We start from the raw sequence: 17,525 nt of genomic DNA on the forward strand, positions 1-17,525 counted from the left end.
TGGCACTAGCTCTGTAGACCAGGCTGGTCTCGAACTCACAGAGATCCGCCTGCCTCTGCCTCCCAAGTGCTGGGATTAAAGGCGTGTGCCACCAACGACCAGCTTTGCAAAGTTTTGATGTATGTATTTTGTTCCAGTCCTACTATGAAAGTTGACCCCATTATTTCTTCTTGGTCTTTTCCCAAATTATCTGTGCTTGCCTCATTTTTGGAGGGTTTCTGGTTACCTTTACATAAGCCTGATTTCTTGGTAGATGAAAGTTTAATTATCTAGAACATTCTAAGGACTGGTTGGAATCAGAGTAAGTTTGTGTGCAGAAAAAGAGGTCGGCCTCAGCTCCCATGGGAGCTAATATAGCACAGAGGACTCCTGAAGAGTGAGTATCTTCGTTGTCATAAGAGTCGGTCACTTTGTGTCTCAATGGACAAAGCTCGGGGAGGGGGGGTTGTTTTGTCTTGTTGCTTCTTAAATTTTTTTAATTTTTGATTATTTAATACCTCAGTGCAAGACAGACATTATTGAATAGAATTAAATGGTTCCTGCTAAACAGGTCCAGATAGCCCCAAGGAAAGCAAACAGCTGTAGCAGCCAGAGTAGCCCCAATATAAATTAAAATTGATTGGCCTTGCTTATAGGCTTGTAATGACCTCAGGAGGAGCCTAAAGTTTTGTGAGACTGGAGATTGGAATGGATGATGTGAGAGAAGGTAAGTACCCAAGGGGCCTCTTAGAGGGAACTTTCCTTCTGAAGTTATTTAAAAGAAGCAGCTGTGAGATGTTTGTTGCCAGGGTCAGGTGAGGGTCACTAAGTCAGCAGTCAGCAGCTGCAGAACTTGAGAGTGACCTGGGAGAAACGCAGGGCAGTGTGACAGTCTCTTAAGTGACAGGTGGAGGGTCCCTGGGGTCAGACACACAAGAGGAAAGCTAGGAGAAGCAATGCTTTAGACTTTAGCGGGCTTCAGAGTGGAATGAAGACAAGCCCTAAGAGTTAGGAAAGAGCCTTGAATTCGTGTTAATCTTGATGGGGGGCGGAAGCTGTGACTCAACATCTTCTGAGACATCCCTAGGAACCTCATTCTAAGATTTCCATGGAAGGCTGGGTGGTGGTTTGAAGAAAATGGCCTCCAAAGGGCATGGCTCTATTAGGAGGTGTGGCTTTGTTGGAGTAGGCATGGCCTTGGAGGAGGAAGTGTGTCACTATGGAGGTGGGCCTTGAGGTCTCATATATGCTCAAGCATGCACAGTGTCTGAGACCACTTCCTGTTGCCTGCAAGATGTAGGACTCTCTGCTCCTTCTCTAGCTGCAGGTCTGCCCGTATGCAGTCACGTCAAACCATGATGGTAATGGACTGTCCCTCTGAACTGTAAGCCACCCCCATTAAATATTTTCTTTTCTAAGAGTTGCCATGGTCATGGTGTCTCTTCACAGCGATAGAAACTCAAAGACAGCTAGAAAGATGACTCAGCAATGAAGAACACTTAATTCTCTTGCTGAGAACCTGGGTTCAGTTTCCAGCATCTACATCAGGTCACTCACAACCTCCAGACCAGAGCCCCCTTCTGGCCGCCATGGGCACCTGCACATATGTGGTACACACATACATACCTGTAATATAATAAATAAGTCTTTAAAAAGTATATGCAATATAATAGCTCAGTGCTTTGGAGAAAATATGTATACTTTGAGCTGACCAGTACTAACCTACAGATCAATACTTTGGAGGTTCATGAAATCCTTTTCATGTTGGCTCAGGGAAACTTTTCTTGGCCCTATTAGAACAGTTCCAGACGGCTGGTGATAGGTAGGTGGGATCACAGTGCTCTTAACCCCTAGTCCATCTCTCCAGCCTCTGTCATAACATTTTAAAATACAAGAAAATAAAGTCAGGCCTGAGCTTTACAGGTGACTCTCTAACCAAAAAAGAAAAAAAGAAACAGAAAAAGATTTAAGAGTGAAAGAAAAGCACAGAGAATTAACAGAACAATTTCATGAAAAAAAGCTCTAGGAACCCAGTATAAAATAACTAAGTCACATAGCATGCAAATCCAGATCCTAAGTCCATTCCTTTACTATGAAATTTTGTGACAGGTTATGGTTGATTTTCACATGTAAACTTAAAAAAAAATAGTGATATACTAAAGCTTACTGTCTTTGTGTTTGAGACAGGGTCTCTGCAGGTAGCCCAGGTTGGACTCCGAGTCTTCCCCTTCTGCTAGAATTCCACAGTGTGCCACCATGGCCAGCTTAAAGCTTTAAATAAGTCTTTAAGGGCACGGTTTAGTTCTGTTAACTGTAAGTGTGATGTCCTAGAGCAGATTTGTACAGCAAGTTCTTCCTGAGCGGCAGAGGGGCTGTGCCGCTCAGGGGCAGTTGACATGGTCTGCTCCCTTAACCTCAGGCAGACGCCATTTTTGTGCTACTCTGTGTTTGCCTTTGTTAGACAACTCCACGAAGTATAACTATGCCATGTTTGTTTCTCTGTGAATGATTAGTTTCACCTCCCTGATTTATTTATGTTGCTGTATGTTGCAAAACTTCTTTCTTGGGCTGGAGAGATGACTCAGCATTTAAGAACACTGGCTGCTTCCAGAGGACCCAGGTTCAATTCCCAGCACCCACACGGCATCTCACAACTGTGTGTAATTCCAGTTGCAGAGGATCTGACACCTTCACATCAATGCACATAAAATAAAGATTTTTAAAATAATTTCTTTCTCTCACTTTTTTTTGGGGGGGGGGCTTTTCAAGACAGTGTTTCCCTTTGTAAAGAATTTCTTTGTTAATGCTAAGTAAATGTAACACGTTTTCTTTATCCATTAACTCACTGATAAGCACTTGGGTTGCTTGTTGCTTGGGCTGTGGTTGGTTGTGCTGCAATAAACAGAAGAATGGCCATATCCCTGGATGTGGGAGTATTGGGATCATGAGGTAGGGTCTTTTTTAACTCCCTCCTTACTCTTACACCGTTATCTATTCCTGCAAACAGTAAGTGGGCATTCCAGTTTCTCTGCTTGTTTAGTGGGGGTAGCTGCTCTGTGAGGTGTGAGATGATACTTCACTGTGCTCTTGATTGCCTTCCCCTCGTGCCTGTTACCATCTGCGTGTCTTCTTTGGAGAGATGTCTATCGTGGTCCTTGGCAAAGATGGTTCAACAAATGCAAACCAGATGGACACATTGTGGTAGCGGAATGCAAGATAGAAATCCTATGTCCTTCTATAGATATAGAAGTAGCACCTTGCAAAAGTCCGCCACTCTTTTTGGAACATGGTCAAAAGACGGAGCAGTGGAGAACAATGCCTTGGGGAACTATGAGAGAGGCTCATAGCTGGAAAAAAGACCGAGCCGTTACCTCAGGTACATTGCATTCCTTGGATTTTTCTTGCATTTGGTCGCGCCTCCTGTGTTAAACATTTATATTGCATGTATAAGACACGTTGATTGGCCGGGCGGTGGTGGTGCACGCCTTTAATCCCAGCACTCGGGAGGCAGAGGCAAGTGGATCTCTGTGAGTTTGAGACCCTGGTCTACAGAGCTAGTTCCAGGACAGGCTCCAAAGCCACAGAGAAACCCTGTCTCGAAAAAAAACCCCAAAAAAAAGACACGTTGATTGGATGTTGGATGTCAGAACATAGCTATAGAACACAGTCTGGTAAAAGGATTGCTGAGTGCTGTCCCCAGTGTCTTCCCTGAATCTGCATATGGGCTCTGCCTTGCTTTTGTGCTTTCTCAGATATAATGTATAGAATGTGCCAGGCAAAGGTGTTTAAACTGGTGTGTCCTGAGGACATCCTGGGAAACGGCTGCTCTGTTAATATTTACTATGTGATTACTGGCATTTATTTACATTTCTCAACATGTTCTTCTGAATTCAAACATCCTCACCTGGATCATCGCTGTCTTTGTTTCCTTCCGGATAAAAGCACACTGACCCTGAAGGAAGGCTGTCTGCAGCAGTAGACTGTAGTCCATCCACTCATCAGACCCTCAGGTCCCAGGTCTCAAACAGATCTACATAGGAAGGTGAAAGTCAACAACTCTCTTGATTCAAAAACTCAAAAACTAGATGAAAAGGTTTTGAGTTTTTAATACTCACAAGTCAACTAGATATGTCAACATAATAAAAGCATATGTAAGAACCCTCCATCATAATTAGCTTTAAAACTGGAACTTGCCGAGCAGTGGCGCATACCTTTAATCTCAGCACTCGGGAGCAATAGCAGGTGGATTTTTGTGAGTTAGAAGCCAGCCTGGTCTACAAGAGCTAGTTCCAGGACAGGCCCCAAAGCTACAGAGAAACCCTGTCTCAAAAAAAAAAAAACAAAAAAAAACAAACAAACAACAACAACAAAAAAAACAAGCAAAATGCTGAAACTTTTTTTCCTCAAAGATTATATGTATGGTGTTTTACCTGTATATATGTCTTTGCACACCCTGTTCTTGGTACCCAAGAAGGTCAAGAGAGGGCACTAGATCCCCTGGAACGGAGTTGTGGGCAGTTGTGAGCCACCATGAGGGTTCTAGAAATCAAACCTCGGTCTTCTTGCAAGAGCAGCCACTGCTCCTAAGCATGATGTCATCTCTCCAGCCCCTACCAAAGCTCATAACCAAGACAAACAATGATAGCTCTCATGGTTTCTGTTCAACACAGCACTCAAAGTTGTGGCACAGCAACCAGGCAAGCAGAAGGAATAAAGGCACCCACATTGCAAAGATGAAGAACGTTTGCCTTGATGTACAAATTTCATAATCTCTCACAGAAAACCTTGGTGTGTGTCTTAGTGGTAGAGCACATTCCTAGCATGTGCAGGGCCCTGAGTTCAATCCCTAACAGCAGTAAAAATAAGTAATCAAGGTATAGGAGCCCGTATGTGACTCAGCTTCCATCTGGAGTCAATTGTGACTTAAGCTCACCTGCTCCTCCTGCATCCTTGAGGACTGTGAGAAAGTTGTGATTGAGCCCACGGGAAAGAGCATTTTGCCATTGAGAAAGAACACATTATCTACTAAGACACGGGCTGGTGAATGCCAGCCGAGGACACATCCAGATAGAAGGAGAAACTGCTTGTCCAAGGACAGGAATGGTCTTGTGATTGGAAACTGACTGACTGTCTCTGCGGTGCTCTGTGCTGCTTTTGCGTGTAAGCAGGCTCTGAAATAAACTCTGGACTGGTTGGTATTTTACCAGCAGACCTCCCGAATCTACCCTGTGTTTTCTGTCTCAGTTTCTTTCATCTGACATTTCCTTAGCCTTAGCGCTGTCCCCCCCCCTCCCCCATATCCTAGCTGATTGTTGGAGTGGGCTCCATCATGAAGGTCTGGAGGAATCGCTCTGCTGTTAAGAGCACAGACTGCTCTAGCAGATGACCCACGTTCGGTTCCCAGCACCTAGGTCGGATGCCTCACAAGTGTTTGCAACCCCAGCCCCAAAAGATGCAATGCCCTCTTGTGTCCTCCTGCACTCACATACACATACCCTCAGACAGGCACACAGAATTTTTAAAATTTTGGGCAAGTTTAAAGCACATACTCTTCCAGAGGACCTGAGTTCAGTTCTCAGCACCCATATTAAGGGGCTCACGGTCATTTTCTTCTTTTTTTTTTTTGTAGTGTGGGTGCCTTTGAACCCCAGCCCCAGAGGGATCTGACCCCTCTGGCCTCTGTAGATATCTGCACTCCTTCTTAGCCACCCACACATAGACACACACAGACACATAGTTAACTGGACAGCAGTATCTGTGGAAGGACTAACCTCCATCGTCTCCTGCTTACACTCAAAAAATTAAACCAGAACTTCTACCTTCCCCAAAGGTCAATTCACCCATGCCTCGGGCTTGGAATTTGAAACCTGATTCTATAGAACCCTTAGAATAGAACCCTTAGTTAGAAGAAAACACTCTGGGACACTGTTCTAAGCAAGACTTCTTGGAGATGACACCAGAAGCACAGACAGCAAAAGTAAAAATAGAGAAGAGGGTCACAACCAGGCTACAACGCTTCTGCAAAGTCAAAAAGTAATGGCGGGGGGAGGGAGACGGACATTTGTGAATTACACACCTAGTGAAGAGTCCATACCTAGAGTAGACAAGGAACCTGCCACTACTCAGCCGGAAAACATCCTTTAAAGCCTTGAACTATACATCTAAAATATAATTTATTAATTGGCCTTGCTAAATAAAACAAGTTATTAAATTTATCACTGAGTGAATTGTAATAAATTTTCTAAACAGGTAGAAAATCATTCCCTATATTCTGCGCACATACCCGGGTCTCTCTGTAATTACTGCAGTCAATGCAATTACCTGTCTAGTCTAATTATTTTCTTTAATTAGAGTAACCAACCTTTTCTTGTTTTCTCTAGACACAAAATAATCCTAGGGCGTGTGTTTAAAACGTTTTAGCTACTTTTAAATTTACTTCTCCTGCTGAGTGCTGGGATCATAGTCATGGACCACCACACTTGATTTGTGCAGTAATGGGAACCCAACCCAAGTCATGCTGGGCAAGCACTACCAACCAAACTACATCTCCAACACCTTTAAATTTATTTTTAACTAATAAATAAGAAATTATGGTCGGGCAGTGGTGGCGCACGCCTTTAATCCCAGCACTCGGGAGGCAGAGGCAGGCGGATCTCTGTGAGTTCGAGACCAGCCTGGTCTACAAGAGCTAGTTCCAGGACAGGCTCCAAAACCACAGAGAAACCCTGTCTCGAAAAACCACAAAAAAAAAAAAAAGCTAAAGCAAACACACATGCATTATCATCTCTAAAAGTAATTGCATATTTTGTTATTCCACTGCACAAGGAAAGATTAAAATTATGTTCCATAACCAATGTTTTTGGCTTTTTCCCCTAACTCTTAAAAGCGATTTCATTTGCCTAGAATCAGAAGCCCCTGTCCAGTCATGAATGGTGATTGTCTTAGTTAGGGTTTTTTATTGCTGTGAAGAGACACCATGACCATGGCAACTGTTATAAAGAAAACATTTCATCCGGGTGGCTCGATTACAGTTTCAGAAGTTCAGTTCCTTATCATTATGAAGAGGAGTGGTACGAGAGGAATCGCTGGGAGTGCTATTATTTTGCAGGCAACAGGAAGTTGACTGACACACTGGAGTGGGGGGGGGTATCCTGAGCATAGGAAACCTCAAAGCCTGCCTCCACAGTGACATACTTCCTCCAATAAAGCCACACTAACAACTAACAAAGCCACACCTCCTAATCGTGTCCCCATAAGATTATGGAGGCCAATTACATTCAAACTACCACAGTGATATCCAGCTTTGACTAAATCCCACACAGACAGGTCATACACAGCCACCGAGCTGCTCTTCTAATTCTTCCCACCTGAAACTTCACCCCTTCCAGCCTGACACCTGCTCCCTGCGTGTCCGACACCCCCTCCCCATGCACGACACCAAATTCTTGTGTCTACCTAACTGCAATACAGGTTGTAATCCTAAAAGACAGACTCCCAAATGCTGTGATCCTACCTGTCGAAAATGATGAAAATGTATAATCTGAAAAAATCACAACTTCAAAAGACTAAAATCCCAAATGTGGACATACTGAAAGCTGAAAACAACAACTGTCACTGAAAAAAAACGAAAACAAACAAACAAGCAAACAAAAGCAGTTGCATACGATGGCAGAAATCCAGACTGTGCGAAGAGCATTAGCCTGTTCTGTGATTTCCAGGATGTTTCTAGGAGTGTGGTGAAGCATTTTCGGGGCTTGCCTGGGTGTTGCCAGAGAAGATTAGGTGGGCGTGTGGATGGACAAGCAGGAGAAGATAAGCCACAGTGTAGTGCTGTTACTGGACCTGTGAGGGTCAAAGCCTGGGATATGGCAGTCCCTACAAGGTAGGCTGAGCCATCTGTCCCCAACACACAATTAAAGAGACAAGTGATATTGACTAACAGAGAAAGGAGATTTATTCAGCAGGGCCACATTGGAAAGAAGAAAAGGCGAGGTCTCATGTCGCTCAAGTCTGTCTTGGGTGTACTGGTGTGAGGACTGATCCCGCCCAGCCCTCGCCATTTCTGGGCTCCTGTTTGTCTCACCTGGAGGTCTGACCAGTGTTGCCCTGTGTGAAATCTGACACACTGACCAGTGTGAAATCTCTTCATGGGAGGCAAGATTCTCCTCTGGCTAGCACTAGGACTTCAGCCTTTCCCTTTCTTCATTGTGGGGCTCCTGGGAAATTTTGTTTTTAATTTTCGAAGCCTTCGTTTCAAGAGTGTGGTAGTCCAAGCAAGTGCCTCTCTTCCCAACACCTTCTGCCAGGACCATTACAGCACCATTCAGGCTGCCCAGCTACAGAAAACAAACAGAAAGCTAACTTGTCCCCTGAGAGTTGAAACTAAGCTTCCTGCTGCGGCCTTGGACACCAGCACTACAGGTTCTCTGGCCTTTGGACCCCAGGACCTGTGCCATCAATCCCATATTCTTGGGCTCTTTTAGCTAGTCTCCCTTCACCCTGCTTAACAGCACCAGGTTTTACAATCTGCTGTGCCACGTATCTCAAGTTTGCATCATTCCAAATCCTGGAAGCATAGGTTATGTGAAGCCCTTTGTCATTCCAATTCATGGCAAGCTTTTGCTTTTCTGCAAATTTTACTCTTTGGATGTCCAATATCATCAGCTCAGTCACGGACTGTGTGTGAGCACTGCCATGCATGGAAAGATGTTGAAACGTCCTCGGTAAGTGAGGACATGGTTTTTGTACATCTGCATTTGTGGAAGGCGAAGGTTTGAAGGGTTCCACTTCTTTGGTCAAGCACTTCTGCAATGGTGACTTGCTGAGACTTTGGCTTTGTTCTTTACTTGTAGTATTGGGGATGAATGCAGAGCCTCACACACGTAAAGATGTACCACTAAGCTATACTCCCCCACCCTGTGTTTTCTTTTCTCTTCTCTCTCTCTTTCTCTCCTTCCAGACTGCTAGTCAATGCAATTCGGAGAGACCTGCCTCTTGCTCCTGCTCCATGCCTTCCTTGCCATGGTGGGCTCTACCCCTCTGAGATTGTAAGCTAAAATAAACCTTTCCTTCCTGAAGCTCTAGTCAGGGTGTCTAATCACAGCCCCAGTGAAGCATCACCTGATGTGGGAGTGTCATATATCAATCTGTTGATTTCATTGGTTAAGCAATAAAGAAACTGCTTGGCCCTGATAGGTTAAAACATAGGTGGGAGGAGTAAACAGAACAGAATGCTGGGAGGAAGAGGAAGTGAGCTCAGACTTGACAGCTCTGCTCTCTGGAGCAGAGACACCATGCTCCCCTCTCCTGGGCAGACGCAAGCGATGAAGCTCCGACCCAGGATGGACGTAGGCTAGAATCTTCCCGGTAAGTGCACCTTGGGGTGCTACACACATGATTGGAAATGGGCTAGTCCAGGTGCAAGAGTTAGCCGAGAAGAGGCTAGATATAATGGGCCCAAGCAGTGTTTAAAAGAAACAGTGTCCGTGTAATTATTTCGGGATATAAGCTAGCCAGGCGGCCGGAGTGCTGGGGACGCAGCCCCGCCGCTCTTATTACTACAATCACCTCCCCCTCTGATGTCCTTCCCTCATCCTTCCCTGGCCATCAGAGTGCTGCTTCTGCCAGATGTGCTGTTGCAGGTGGGAAGAGAGAAAGCAGAGCTCTGTGGGTTCCGGGCCAACTTGGTCTATATAGCAATTTCCAGACCAGGCAGGCTACGTAGTGAAATCCTGTCTCAAGAACAAAATAAAAGCAGAGTGCTCTATCTGACTTTAGGTCCTTTATTCGCCTAATCCATCCTTATTATCAAAATCAGTGCAAAATTAATTTCAAAACCCATCGTAGAATTCCCTAAAATCACCTTCTGAGCCTGCAGGTCCCATTCTAGGCTGCCCGCTACCTCAGTTTACCCAGGTTATCATTCAACACTTATATGGACAAAATTTTCCCAATGCATAAACGCAGATTCCAGCTTCTACCCCGAAGACCAAAACCTGACTTTGCTGCTACAAAAGGAGCCCCACCCTAATCCAGCTACACCTCAATAGTCAGCTTGAGGAGACCAGAGAAATCAAATTTCCTTTTCCAATAAACCATTCCTCTACTTCTTCGTACGAACAAAAAGGACAGAGATGCTAGACCACAGACCTCCTAGCTGCCTTCTCTGTCTCAGAAATTAAGGCCACGGCTCCTCTGCCGCCGGATCTCCACCTCCCGTGTGCGCAAAGGGAACTCAGAGACAAACATTCTGTACCCCGACTCTGAGCAAACAGCTCTGATGACCCCACCCCCGAAACCAGCTTTGACTTGTGCCCAGTCTCCCCCACCCCCCACCCCTACGGAAAATTCTAAAAGTAAGACATTTCCGGCTCTTCCTCGCTCTAGACCCTTGCTTTCATGTCCCATCTCTTTCTCTCTCCTTCTAGGTCTGCCGTCAAGTTGTATGTGGCTCTCGTACTCCTCCTTAATGAAGCTCCCCGCCAGGTTCCAAAGGGGACCTCTTCTGTTAGTCACTTTGTGTTGCCGCGATAAAATACCATGACCACAAAGCAACATGTGGGTGAAAGAGTTCGAGTGTTTGGTTCCAGAGAGAAAGTCTGTAAGGGCCGAGGAGCCCTGGCAGCCCGCAAGCAGCAGAAGCAGAGAGGGCACGCCTTCAGCTGCGAGCACGGAGCAGAGGAGAGCAACAGCAACGTGGAGCAGGGCTCTAAATGCAAAACCCATCTCCAGTGACCAACTGGCTTCTTCCAGCAGGGTCTCACCTCCTACAGGGAGCCTAACGTTCCCAAACAGCGCCAAGTAGAGGAGGCCTAGACGGTTACAGCCTGAGAATCCCCTACGGAGACCTGCCCCTGAGACTAGCTAACCCCAGACCTGCTAAACAGGAAAACCCTGACATCCCACAGTTCCTAAGCCTCCTGATTATCTGTAGCCGCTGCTGCAAACTGAAGTAACTAGTTTGTTGTACAGACTTAAAGGCCCACGAGGTTTCTGGCATCAACAACTCCTACAGTGCCCCCTGGTGTCCAAATGTGCAACTACAAATCAGTGGCCCTAAGGTTCTTTTAGCCCATTACGTGGAAGAGATGTGGCACAGCCACACAGCCACAGTTACCTAAAAAAAAAGATACTTTTCTTTAACCAAGGACGCCATCAGTTCCGTGAGCTACCAGGCCTATATCTTCCCAGAGAACCCAGAATTTCCTGATTCCCACAAAGGTGGCATGGGGGAAGAACAGCCATGGGTTTGCACCAACACAAAGGCCCAGCAAGGGCCTGAATGGGGACGAGAAAACACCAGACTTCCCTGCAGTGGGGTCCCTGGAGATTCTCCGTGTGACTATGCAAAACACAGTCATATCCCTAGCACCTCCAGCTCCCCAAATTCTGAGCTTCTGTTTGGCTGCAGGACTGAGGTGGTGTGGGATCAGGGATGGTTGGAGCATCAGCTGATTAAGGCTCATATAGAAGGCTGTCTGCAGCTTCCACACCCAATCAGGTGGCAGCCTCAGGCACAGGAGTCAGTGGCAGGACGGGGGATGGGAGTTGATATGGTCAGGATATATTGCACAATATATATTGCCGTTTCATACATATGCATATTTCAAAAAATTTAAGAATTAGAGGTATCAATGATAACTCAGCTACACCTGGCAGAGCCTCAGTGATCCCGGGTCCAGACCACCTCAAGAATATAACAGGTTAAGTTGGGTGGTGGTGGCACACGTCTTTAATCCCAGCACTTGGGAGACAGAGGCAAGTGGATCTCTTTGAATTTGAGGCCAGCCTGGTATATGGAGCTAGTTCCAAGACAGCTAGACCTATTAGACAGGGAAACCCTGTCTTGAAAAAACAAAACAAAAAAAGAATAAAACAGGCTATCATCTCACAAAAAGCCCCTTGGCCATTAGCATAGAAAGGCCATGCTGCCCACCAAAAGGCCGTGTCAGCCCATGGAAGGAGGCCCTTCTGCAGGCACAAGGCACTGGACTGCAAAGTAGCGCATCTCTGACCGGGGCCACATTGATACAGGGGTGATGCAGACGATTCGTGCTTCTCAGAACCATGCATGCTTCAACTCCCTGTACCACACATCATTCTTAGTCCACATTTTACACACACTGTATTTCATATTTTGAGTCTTTATTGTAGATGGCCCAGTGGTTCATTTAGCAGCTCTGGGATTGGTCATCTCTAGATGCCCGTATGAGGATCTGTCCTGTGAGGCTGCGTCCAGGAGCCTCCTGAAACCCTGAAATTGATCTCCTCACCCACTGTGGCCTCTGCTAATCTAGCCACACAGCCTGGGCCCTCCACACGGACTGTCAATGCTCTCCTCCCCATGGCTGTCCCCTCAGGAGCTTTTGACTCCAAGGCCTGAGAGAAGAATGGCTACAGAGCAGTTAACTACAGAAAAGCCATCTCCTGGGCCACCTCAGGAAACAGGGTTGTCTGGTGACAAGAAGGGCAGCCGAAAGGCAAAGGGACCAGAAAGCAGCTCAAAGATCCACGCTGAGAGACCAAAGACATCAATGGTAAAACATCAGAGAAGAGACCAGAGAAGCAGCCTGGGAGAAGTGACGGCTGAGCGACAGAAGCTCAGCAGTTGGAGGACCATGGAGGACAGCTGGATGACGTAGAGGAGTAGGGGAAGTAGGAAATGTGTGTGTGTGTGTGTGCGTGTGTGCATGTGTGTGTGCACGCACGTGTCAGACGGAGGACCCTTTCTGGTGGCGTTACTTAACACCAAACCTCTGCCCTTTACTTTAAAGACAGATTCTCTCCCTGGCCTGGAATGTACCAAATATCCTCGGATATTAAATCTAGACCAGTAAGCCTCAAGGCTTTTCCTGTCTCACCTCCCCAGCACTGGGATTAGAAGAGCAAATCAGGAGCCTAGTGGTGGTGGTGTACACCCTGAATCCCAGCACTCAGGAGGCAGAGGCAGGCGGATTTCTGTGAGTTTAAGGCTAGCCTGGTATGCAGAAAAAGTTCCAGGACAGTGACAGCTATACAGTGAGAGAGAGAGAGAGAGAGAGAGAGAGAGAGAGAGAGAGAGAGAGAGAAGAAAAGAAAAAGAAAGTGTACCTCGCTGTGTATAGCTTTTTTCTTTCTTTCTTTCTTTTTTTAATGTGAGTTCCAGGGATTGAACACTGGTCCTTGGACTTAAAAGACAGACACTTTACCTCCTGAGTCATCCCCCCAGCCACTGGTGACCTGCTTACTAAAAAATGATTCTAGTGGCATCAACTGAAGAAGGGAGTGTAAAATTAATGAATATAAACAGAATAAAAAGTTAGCCTGGGTGGCCCCTGGCAGAGTTGATAACGCAGAAGAAAATGCAAGGCAGGACAGGCTAGTCAGAATCTGGTGACAGATCAGGGGGCTGTGTGCTCTTCTGCTTTGTCACAACCTGTAAACATCTCCCGGAAGCACCTGTGTGTCACCGTGTCTTGATGTGAAATTCAGTTACTCCGAGACAGCTTCATCTACAAAGTTCTAGGGGTTTCTAGAACACAGAAGTGGTATACCACAGTGACTCGCCTTGGAGTCTAAAGTCAAATAGACATGAATTTGGAGCCTAGCTCTACATCGCAACACAGAGCAGCCAGAAAATCCCTTAATCTGTAGATTAGAGCGTCCATCTGTGAGATGTAGATAATAAAGGAGCTACTGTCCAGTGGGCTGTGCAAATCTGAAAAGGAGAGTAATTCCGGGGTGGAAACATGATGAACAGAATGTTGGTCAGCTGGTGGGTGCTGGGAGCTCAGGAGCTTGCGAGAAGGGCCTCAGTCAGCCAGTGGGTCTATGTCTCCATTGTTACTCCCAAAGCCTTCGAAGATCCATGCTCACGGCGGCTCCTCCAGGGGGCGCTCTGGGCCAAGATCAGCCTGTGCAGCAGGAACAGAGGAGGAGGTCCTGGGAGTTAAAAGAGACACTGGCATGCTTGCCTTCAAACGTGTGCCCAGACACACCCTCACCCTGGACCCCAACATCCCCGTTTCTCACTTACGCCTTTTTGCAGGGCCTGACAAAAGTCCGCAGGATGTCCCAGAGGGAGCTCAAAGGGCACACACTGGGCCAGGAGTCTGATGCTGACCCTCACCCGGCTCACTTCCTAGCCCTGAGACTGGCGAGGTATGTAGCCACTCAGTTGTTTACGTCATTATCCCGAACAATTCTGACCCCGCCTTGCTCCGAAAGGCTTAAGGCTGTTGGTAGGAATAATCCCGCTCCTGTTTAACCCGCAACAGTCTAGTGAAAGCTAAAATGTGGAATGCCAAGTGCCACTAAACAGTTATGATTATTTTCCCCAAAAAGTAATTTACCTAAACTTCTCTGGGTCTCCCAACAGAATTTCTGACACAAGCACTGAATTGTGCAAGTCCCGTGTTCAAACTCAGCTTTAAATACATAGACTTTTGGTGGCGCACGCCTTTAATCCCAGCACTCGGGAGGCAGAGGCAGGCTGATCTCTGTGAGTTTGAGGCCAGCCTGGTCTAGAAGAGCTAGTTCCAGGACAGGAACCAAAAAGCTACGGAGAAACCCTGTCTCGAAAACAAAAAATAAATACATACATACATACATACATACATACATACATACATACATAGACTTTGATCCTACAACAGACCCTCGCGAGAGAGACTGAGCTGGGTTCGGATGTGAACATCATGCAGGGGCCCATGTGTTAAAGGGTTGCTCCCTAGCCTTTGGCACCAGTGGGTAGAAAATGGCAAAATTTTTAAGACGGAGGGCCTCCCTGGAAGAAGTTAGGTAATTGGTGATGTGTCCTTGAAGAGGATATTGGGAACCTCCCCTCCTCCTGCGTGATGCTTCCTGGCCTCCGTGATCTAAAGGGACCTCTCAGTCTGCGTTCCCTCTACTGTATTGTGAGTACTGTGCTGTCACCGGTCCACAGCAAAAGGAGCAGGCAGCCAGGGATGCAGGCCTCTGAATGCGAGCCCAAACCAACTTCTGCTTTTAAGTTATCCCAAGTGTTCTGCCCTGGCGACAGAGTTAACACACCCTGGTGTGACATTTCGTAGACAAGCTCAGAGTCCATATAGTTTCCTTAGGAGCTCACGCTAGTGACTGACAGTGTACCTTGAAACTGAGTTTTAACCCGAAACACGTACCTCCGTGGGGCCCAGTGTTCGGCAGCAGGGAAGTTTGTCACCATCTCTCAGCATGTCTTTTGTCAGACTGCCAGCCAGTCGTGACACTGGGTATTTATGCCAGCCTGTCTTAACTATTGGTCTTTTTAAACACACACATACACATGCATGTGTTAAGGGCCAGAAGACAACCTCAGGTATAATCCTTAAGAACACTGTCCACAGGTCATTGAACCCCAGGGAGCCTCCTGCCCAGCACTGGAATTCCAAGCAGGTGCCCTCAAGCCCAACATTTTTGTTGTTGTTTGATTGGTTTTTTTTTTTTTGTTTGTTTTTTTGAGACAGGGTTTCTCTGTGTAGCCCTGACTATCCTGGAACTCACTATGTTCAGGCTGGCCTCAGACTCGGAGATCGCCTGCCTCTGCCTCCCGAGTGCTGGGATTAAAGGCGTGCGCCACAAATACCCAGCAAGCCCAGCATTTTCTTCTGTAGATTCTGGCACCTGAACTCAGGTCCTTGTACTTGAAAGGCAAAGGTTTTATCAACTAAGTTATCCTCCTAGCCCCTTAACCACCGATCTTTTTTTAAATTATACTTATTTTTCTTTTACGTTTATGGGTGTTCTGCCTACATGATGTCTGTGCGCCACATATCCACAGAGGTCAGAAGAAGTTGGATTTGCTAGAACCGGAGTTACAGACGATTGTGTACTGCCATGTTGGTGCTGGAGACTGTCTATAAGAGTCTTAACCACTTAGTCATCCCTCCAGCTGTTAACTACTCCTCTGATGCCCTTCTCCACGCCCACAGTGACCGGTCACATCCAGATCACTCACTCCAGGATGGGACACAACATTGTCCCCTCTCAGAGACTCCTGCCCCCAACCAGACACATACCTTGAGGGCCACAGTAGAGCGGCCAAGCATCAGCTCTGCACTTGCCAGTTGAGTCATCCTAGACAATCATCCACCCTCACTGAACCTCAAGTTCCTCTCGTTATGAGGGAGAATGCCAGACATGGTGGTGAACCCCTAAAATCCCAGTATTTATGAGGCTGAGTGAGGCAGGATGACTGATGTTAGTTCAAAGCCAGCTAGGGCTACATAGTGAACACTAGCTTGCAATATAGAAACCTCTGTATCAAAAAGGAAAGGGGGGGAGGGCTGGAGAGATGGCTCAGCGGTTAAGAGCACTGACTGCTCTTCCAGAAGTCCTGAGTCCAATTCCCAGCAACCACGTGGTGGCTCACAACCACCTATACTGAGATCTAGTGCCCTCTTCTGGCCTACAGGCAGAATACTATATAAATAAATAAATAAATCTTAAAAAAAAAAGAAAAGAAAGAAAAGAAAGAGTGGGTCTATGATGATGCTGATGTCGGAGACCAGCTCTGACAAAAATACCACTTACCAGGATAGGAGCATGAGGACTAGAAAAACAGTAAAGAGAATGAAGATGCAAATAAAATAATAAAACAGAAAGCATAAGATAGTATGGGGAGGGAGTTCTAGTGAATACTGAAATCCGCTAGCGTTTAATCTTCCATACAGTTTTATTTCCCAATACAACATAAAAGACTGCTTTAATATGACACAAAGGACAATTAGAACAGTTACTTGTCTCAATACTTGAGACATCAAGTTATTAGCATTCTATTGTTTCTTTTCTATGCAGTGAACCCACCCTAGATCAAGTATCCTAAAGGCAGCCACTCCCAAAGTCAAACCTCCTATTGCAAAAGAAGGAGCAGAAGTCAGAAGTATATTTGAATTTCCCCACCATTGGTCTGGGTGGAATGGATCTGCCTGTATGGGCCATGTTAATGTCAAAGAAACCAAGGTACCACACCCTAGGTCAGGGTGTGTAGACACACTTGTCAACAACTCTGAACAAGCTAAAATTTTCTCTGATCTTCAGACAAGGTGAAAATAGGCTCACATTTTTGGGCCTCCACAATTCCTCCCTTTTTATTAATTTTAATAAAGCCTGAGCTTCTGCTACAGGACAGCAGTACCTCCCTTAGGTGAACACTTTCCCATTTTCCAGATTTACTCATCTTCAGTACATGCATTCCACTCGTGCATGCCCATGTCTTAGGGGGAAAAGGCTCAAACCCATCTCTGACTGCCGGCCTCTGTAAGCAGAGGGTTAAGGGAGACGGCCTCTCTTGGTGCTCTGTGTCTTTGAGCCAACATTTTGTCAAGAGAGTTTACCAAAAACAAGATAACCGTGTGCAGGCAGATGATGCTTTGTAATAGAATGCTCCTATGGCTACAGCATCTCCTAATCAAAGGAGCGGAGGATCACCAGGGGTGGGAGTGCCTTTTTGAATTGGTCTAAAGTGTTTCTTAGCAGTATTCAGCTGTATCAAAATCTAAATCTGTCTTATCAAATATGTCCAATTTAAGAATTCATTGGAAACTTTT

This window comes from Microtus ochrogaster, unplaced genomic scaffold, assembly GCF_000317375.1.
Source record: "Microtus ochrogaster isolate Prairie Vole_2 unplaced genomic scaffold, MicOch1.0 UNK25, whole genome shotgun sequence".
In the NCBI taxonomy this organism is placed as follows: Eukaryota; Metazoa; Chordata; class Mammalia; order Rodentia; family Cricetidae; genus Microtus; species Microtus ochrogaster.